The following is a 7,289-nucleotide window of genomic DNA, read 5'->3' on the forward strand; positions in this document are numbered from 1 at the left end:
TATTCATACCCGACGGGTCGAGAAGTCACAGGTACATGTACTTGTTGAACTTGAGGATTCGTACCTTGAATAGTCGGGAGAGTCGTCCCTTGTGGCTGAGGTTGAGTTGCCCCTACCTGGGCTTCCCCTTGAGTAGATGCATAAGTTGAGTGGGGAGGAATCTCCACGGTTGACGAAATCACCTGGGTTGTCCCTGATGGTGTTCCTTCCTCCAGAGCTCTAATTGTTCTCCGTGTTCTCGCCATGGTTGTTGTTGTGCTTTCCCACAGACGGCGCCAAATGTTATGGATTAAAAACTAATATATAAAATTGTTGTATTTAGTACTAAGGAACGTGAGCTTCAAGGCTCGATTTGACTGCTCTTGTGTTTCGTGACTCAATCTGCCTTAGCAAGATGCCTACGTACCTTGCTGATTGCCAAGGATCAAGTCAAAAAACGTAGTTCTGATCTGTGGGGTGAGGCTCCTTATATAGATGTTGGGAGTCTATGAATTGGACTTGGTATAGGAGACTTGGTGGTCAAGTCTCTGAATTAGGATAGACTTAGGAGTCCTAGGGAGTAGGAAGCTGATTCCTTATCCCATGAGGTTCCTTGGAGACCAATCTACAAGGATTTATATCCCCACTGGGACTTATCTTAATAGCTGTTTTTCTCCCTTATTTATTAATTACGAAATTAATAAATAATCAGGGTTTTTGGGCCTTCTTTGTTCCATCAGGCCTGATCTGGTCCATCAGGCCTGATCAACATGTTAATCTTTCTGGTCTGAATGTCATACATCTTCTTATTGGGCCTTGCAGCCCAAACTGTAATATTTAATTATGTAATCAGGAGTTATTTATCCCTATCAAATACATACTTGTTGCATCATGCATTTAATCAACTAAGAGCACATCATCTTAGATTTTATTTTATTGTTTTTAAATTTACGTACCTTATAAATTGTGGTGATTGTTGGAGGACCCAATGTACGTTAAATTTCTTCTTTTCTTTAGTTAGGACACGTAGTGTAAACATCCATAATTGTTTATCACTTTTATATCTCGTTGTGTGTTGCATCATTTAAATAAACTTTAAGGGCAAAACCTCATCGCAAGATAAGGGGAGAGATTTCGTCACTCTTGTTTTGGCCCACGACTATTAAATCCATCATTTTGCATACCATAGCCTTTTTAATAAAATTAAATAGACATTAGCCCCTAGAAATTCGCGCTCAACTAGGAAGAAAACCTGAAACGAACAAATCTCTAAGTATTCATTCTTTGGTGTCTAGGCTAGTGAAAGCTTACCTGGTCATTTAGATTGTTGACTAGGCTGGTGTTTAGGCTCTTGGCAATGCTTGTACCTACCTGGCCAATCAGATAGAATACTTTTAGTTATGTGACTTTTAGTAATATCTTTTTGTTATGAGAAAGTCTGGAATCTGTAGGGAACCCTAGATTTAGAATTTTTCTTTCGATTTTCACCCTTTCTTTTGCGTGTTTTAAATTCTTGCACTTATTTACTGCTTGATTCATATCTTGTTTATGCGTACTACGTGGATTAGAGATAATTCATCTAGCTTAGTGAGACCAATTGAGCGTACTTCCTCATCGGAATATGAACCCATAGAAATTCTTGAACCCGTAGTAAACATGGTAGTTTCTCTTAAGGATCGTTGCTCCCCCACCCCTTCGGCCCAACCTTCTTGTATTACTCTTCCACCAGTTAATGGTAATAATTTTGAAATTAAAGGTCATCATATTAGCATGTTACCTAAATTTACCGGGAGTGAAGGTGAGGATCCGTATCTTTTTATTCATGAATTCGAGGAGGTTTGTGCCTTACAAAAACTCTAGTAATTGACCGAGGACTCCATTAGGCTTAGACTAATCAATTTCGCCCTTAAAGAAAATGCTAAAAAGTGGTTATATAGCCTACCGGTTAATTCTAATTCAACTTGGGAGGGATTCATAGTCATTTTTTTAAAAATATAGTTTCCAAACCATAAGACTACGAGACTTACAAATGAGATTAATTAATTTCATCAAAAGAAAAACGAGTCTTTTTGGAAATATTTTGATAGATTTAAAAATCTTTTATCCCAATGTCCCCATCACGGAATAGAAAAATGGAGACTTTGTAAGATTGTTTACGAGGCCTTAGATAGTTCTACAACCGCGTTGTTAGAGTCTATGTGCCAAGGTAAATTTATGGAAAAAGATGAGGATCAAGGTTGAGAGTTTTTCGAGGAACTAGCGGAAAAGACCATGTTGTGGGAGTCTACTAGGGAGCCGAATAGGGAGCTTAGTAAGCACAATGAAACACTCGGTTCATTACCTAACAAAGGCTTGCATTTAGTTGGTAATTCTATAGCAATCGAAGCGAAGATAGCTACTCTCACTAGAAGATTAGAAGCTTTAGAAACCACTAATGCCCCTTCCCAAGCGTCTATGTGTGGGAACTATAACTCACATAGTCATGAACCTCAAAACTTTCAAGAGTTTGAGCAAGTGAATGCTATGTTTCAACCTAGACCTAGGAATGAACCTTTTGCACCTACATACAATCCCGAGTGGAAGAACCACCTGAATGTCTGATGGACCCAATGCCAAAACTATCAATCTCCTCAACCCACTTTTCAAAAGCCTAATCCAAACTCTTACCCCACTTCTGGCCAAAATCCTTAGCCAAACCCAATTCAAGCACCCTAGAATCCTCCCAGGTTTAATGATTCGGATAAGAGACTTAATTCCTTAGAAAAGAATATCGAGGCATTGCTAAAATCTCAAACTAATTTGACTCAATCTCAACAAGCCTTCATGCAAACCATGACCCAAGATAGGCAATTATTCAATTCAAATGCCCAAGCCATATCTAAGTTAGAGGTTCAAATGAATCAATTAGCTAACACAATTTGTGAGCGCGAGAAGAACAAGTTTCCAAGTCAACCCGAGGTGAATCCTAAATATCCGCTTAATCAAAGACCTCATGATGTGAATGTCGTCATCTCTCTACGGTCGGGAAATCAAATGAGTAATCGAGTTGGTGTTGATACTAATGAAGAGGAGAATTCAAGTTCGGAACCTAATCTTTCACCTTAGAGTCTGAGTCTAGATCATTCGAAACAACCCGAGGATTTTGAGTCTAGTGAAACACCTCATTCGATTGCACCACCTTTGAAGCCTAGTCCTGATGTGTCTAACGAAAGAGTCTTTACGCCGAAAGCTCTGTATCATCAACGACTTATTTCAAACAAACAATCGGCTCAAGTAGAGAAAATCTTAGAAGTTTTCAAGCAAGTCAAGGTCAACCTTCCTCTTTTAGATGTCATTCAACAAATTCCTTCGTATACTAAGTTTCTTAAAGAGTTGTGAACTCATAATCACATATTTTTGCATAATTTTATACCTATTTATTGCTTGCTTTCATATTTTACATAAATTAATTTGTTGCATTCTCATCATTTTGTAGATATTTGGAAAAATGAGAAATGTGAAGAAAATAGGAGAAAATGACAAAAATGGAAGAAATATAATGTCACTAAGCAACTTGGAGAAAAAGCCAAAAGAAAGAGTTGGTGGAAATCAAGGGTCAAGATCAACAAAACACACCTCTCACTTGGATGACCAAGATTCACCCAACTATACCCTAAACGCTACTTTTAAGCTATAAATACCCCCTTCCCTTGTATTGAACATATAGTTTTATCTTAGTTTACCCTAATTTTTATAGTAGCATCTCTTTTTAATTTCTAGATCTAGTTTAATTTCTATTGTAGTAGCTTCCAATTATTGTAAACACTCTTCAATTAATGTCATTCAAGTCTTTTTAATATATCTTCTTATCTACTTTCATGTCTTGTTATTATTGATTGGGTTATGATATCTTTTAAAATCTCACAAGTTACAAATTTAGAGATTTGAAAGAAGCCCAATAGATGTAATTTAATTGTTGATTTAATATTCTAAATTTATTTTTAGTGGCTTGTTGAAATTTCCAGCTAGTTTCTAATTTTTTGGAAAAACTTAACGCCAGCACAACCTCATTTTGTGTGCGGGGTTTTGTTTTGTGTTGCTGTTTACTATGTTTCTAATCTCCACTTTTCGCAGTCATGTTATTAATTTATTTGGTAAATTCACTTTCATGATTTGAGCGCTTCTCTTTCTATCACATTGTCTTCCCTGTTATGTTTTCTTAACAATTGTTAGTTCTCTTATTTTGTTGTTGCTCATTCATACGTATATTTTGTTTTATTTGTCATGTTAATTTCCTGAGTTGTCAATTTGTTTCAAGATTTATTAGCTGGTCTTTAATTAGTGTTAAATAAATTTTCCATCAATTTTAGATAATATGAATTAATTAGTGTTAGATTAATTTTCAGCTAGTAGTACTAGTTACGTGTTTAAGTTGGGGCCCATTTCCCTTTTATCCCATTTAAATTACATGCGTAACCTGCAGATTTAATGTTAAAAATTACTTTCATCATTGCTTAGTTAGCATTAATTAGAACTTAATGATTAGTTATTTAATATTTTGATATTTATGAACCCCCATTCCTTTTCTTCCCGTAGTTATAATTCTTGTTCTCTAATAGCCTATCCCATGTTTTATTTTCTTGGCCCATTTCACTTTCTAGTCCATGTTCTTGTTAGTGTGATTAGCTTGTTTCTTAATTTGATCCCAAATATTTTTTGAGCCCTTTTTTAAGTTCTAGCTCATCCCAAATAAATTTCCTTTGTCTTTTTATTCCTTTCATTTTTTTACTTGTAAACAATATTCTTGTTTAGGTTGTACTTGTGTATATTTTTATTTTATCATTATTTGTTATCCGTGGCTAATTTATTAGTTTAAATTAAAAAGGCACATCGTTAATTTTGAGTGATGTTTTTTCCAATTTGTTTCAGTGATTTAATTAGTCATGTTAGGAAATGAATAACACACAGAGGGGGTGAATGTGTTTTACTGTTTTAATGTTTTTCTTGAGCTTTTTATGGTTAAACAAAATAAATTAAATCTTGTAGTGAAATGTGTTACTGCAGAAATTAAACATGCAATAATAAAAAAACACAGATATTTTCAAAACTCACTTAATTTTTTATTAAAATTAAGAATGTTTTGCTATAAAATATCTAGGCTCTTTGTTAATATAGAGCTTAGCTTCCTCTTGAAAGTGTTACAAGATTTTCTATCTAAATTGTTGCAACTGACTAAAGGACCAGTGTTAAATTTATAATTTAGTTAACTGCCGGTTTACACAGTGTACAATAAGACATGTTATTATCTTTAGTAAACTGTCCCTTGTTATTTCCATTTTAGGAAAAGTGTATCTTCTATTTCTGGCTTAGCATATCTTAGCATCATGTGTTTACTTTGATCTTCCTTTGTCAGTTAATCTTCACCATTGATCTTGCACATCCTTCAACCTGCTTTTTGTAGACTTGTCAATCCAGCTGTTTGGATTGTTTGTTGATTGTAAATCTTGAATATTGAATTGGTCTGCAAATTGTACTTTGAGATTTTACCTCGAGATCTCCATTTGGTCTATAGAGAACTTGACATCTCGATAAGTATATTGGCTATCGAGATCTCTAATACTCCATAGTTAATTTAATTTGTAGAGGTCTCTGAGTTCTCTATAAGAGAATTTGGCTTGTCAAGATTTCTAGTCTTCATATCTTCACTTTGACTTATCGACATCTCTGAGTTCTCTAGTGGTTTATTGACTTGTCGATAAATCAGAGTTCTCTAGTCAAATTTGACTTGTCGATAACTCAGAGTTCTCTAGTGAATTTTGGCTTATCGATATCTCTGAGTTCTCTAGTGTAATTTGACTTATCGATAACTCAGAGTTCTCTACTGAATGTTGACTTGTCCATAACTCTGAGTTTTCTAGTGAAGAAGTGACTTGTCGATATCTCCAATCTTCATATCTTTAATTTGTCTTGTCGATATCTCTGTGAGTTCTCTAGTAGCTTTCCTGACTTCCCTATAAGTCATTTGGAGTTCTCGAGTGACTTCTTTATAACACTAAATATGTGACTTATACAGATCTTTGACTTAGAATATTTTTATCCAAACAGATTTATTCAACTCCAAGCTTCTTCATAATTCTTCTGAGACATGATCTTCTTGATCTTCTTCCAGATAGAATCCTTAGGCTTGATACTATTTAAACAAAAAGACTCAAGTATGCTCTTTTACATTTTTACAGACTTTAAATGTTACAAGTACAAATGCAAACTAAGATTACAATACAACTTACTTAGGGTTGTCAATTTGACTTAGTCTTGTTAAAGTACATGCATGTCTTACACAATAATCTCCCCCAATTTGTGAGAAGATTGCTTAACACAAATTCATGAATGTTAACAAGACTAACCCCAAGTTAAAAAAAATAGAAAATGAAATCAATACATAAAGCTTGATAGAATTACAACTTTTATACATTGGGAGATTTACAAACTTTAATGGTTACAAGTATCAGGTAAAGACAGTTTTTGTATCTGCTTCTTCCCCAAGAACATCCTTCAAGTGATCAAGAATTTCCAGTTCTTCTATAATAGGTGTTCCACTTAGAGCTTCTACATGTTTTTTTCTTGCAACCTTTAGATAACCATTGTCTAGTAAATAAATCCTAAATCTTGAGAATCCACCAGCCTTAATATTTAGAAATTTCCCATTCTTAGAAATTCTGCTCATTCCTTTGGCCTTGAGCACTTATGATCTTTTTATGAACATCTTTATTTTTTCATCATACTTCCTCCTTCTCTCTTCACATTCAGCCTCATTTTTTTTATTTCCTCCCATGTAATCAACCATTCAGCTAGAATTGATCTCCATGCCCTTGTAGCAGAATCCTTATCATATAGCAAACTTATCATTTGTTAGTCGCTAAACACGCGCTAAAATTCACGCAAGTATACGCGTTCACAAGTAGTATAAGATATAAATCAGATTCATTCCCACAGAGACTGGTTTAGGTTAACTTTGTAATTTATGCCCTTATGCAACAATGATATGACTATTATTCAATGCTAAGATGATTAACAGATTGAGATTGGTTTATAACTAAGATTTAAGCTAACAATTATAACTAAGAGAATCAGAATGGTTGAATTAATATATATGACAACATGGGATTCTAACTTCATTAAATACTTCATTCAATAGTCTTTTCGTTCTTAACCTTAGCATGTACTGGTGATCACACTAATCAGATAACACGAAACTGATAAATGCCAACTTTCGTTGCACGAATACCATTCTACCAGACATCCACAAAATAGATAGAAGCTGAATAGACACC

At 34.5% G+C, this 7,289-nt stretch overlaps 1 non-coding gene across 1 annotated transcript; it reads right to left on the bottom strand.

The window, feature by feature from the left end:
* Positions 1–1,998: 1,998 nt before the first annotated feature.
* Positions 1,999–2,105, bottom strand: LOC141681707 (small nucleolar RNA R71). Its single transcript, XR_012559133.1, has one exon. It is a non-coding gene; the product is annotated as a small nucleolar RNA R71 (small nucleolar RNA).
* Between the last annotated feature and the right edge of the window lie 5,184 nt (positions 2,106–7,289).

The sequence above is a fragment of the Apium graveolens genome, chromosome 8, assembly GCF_009905375.1.
Source record: "Apium graveolens cultivar Ventura chromosome 8, ASM990537v1, whole genome shotgun sequence".
Classification (NCBI taxonomy): Eukaryota; Viridiplantae; Streptophyta; class Magnoliopsida; order Apiales; family Apiaceae; genus Apium; species Apium graveolens.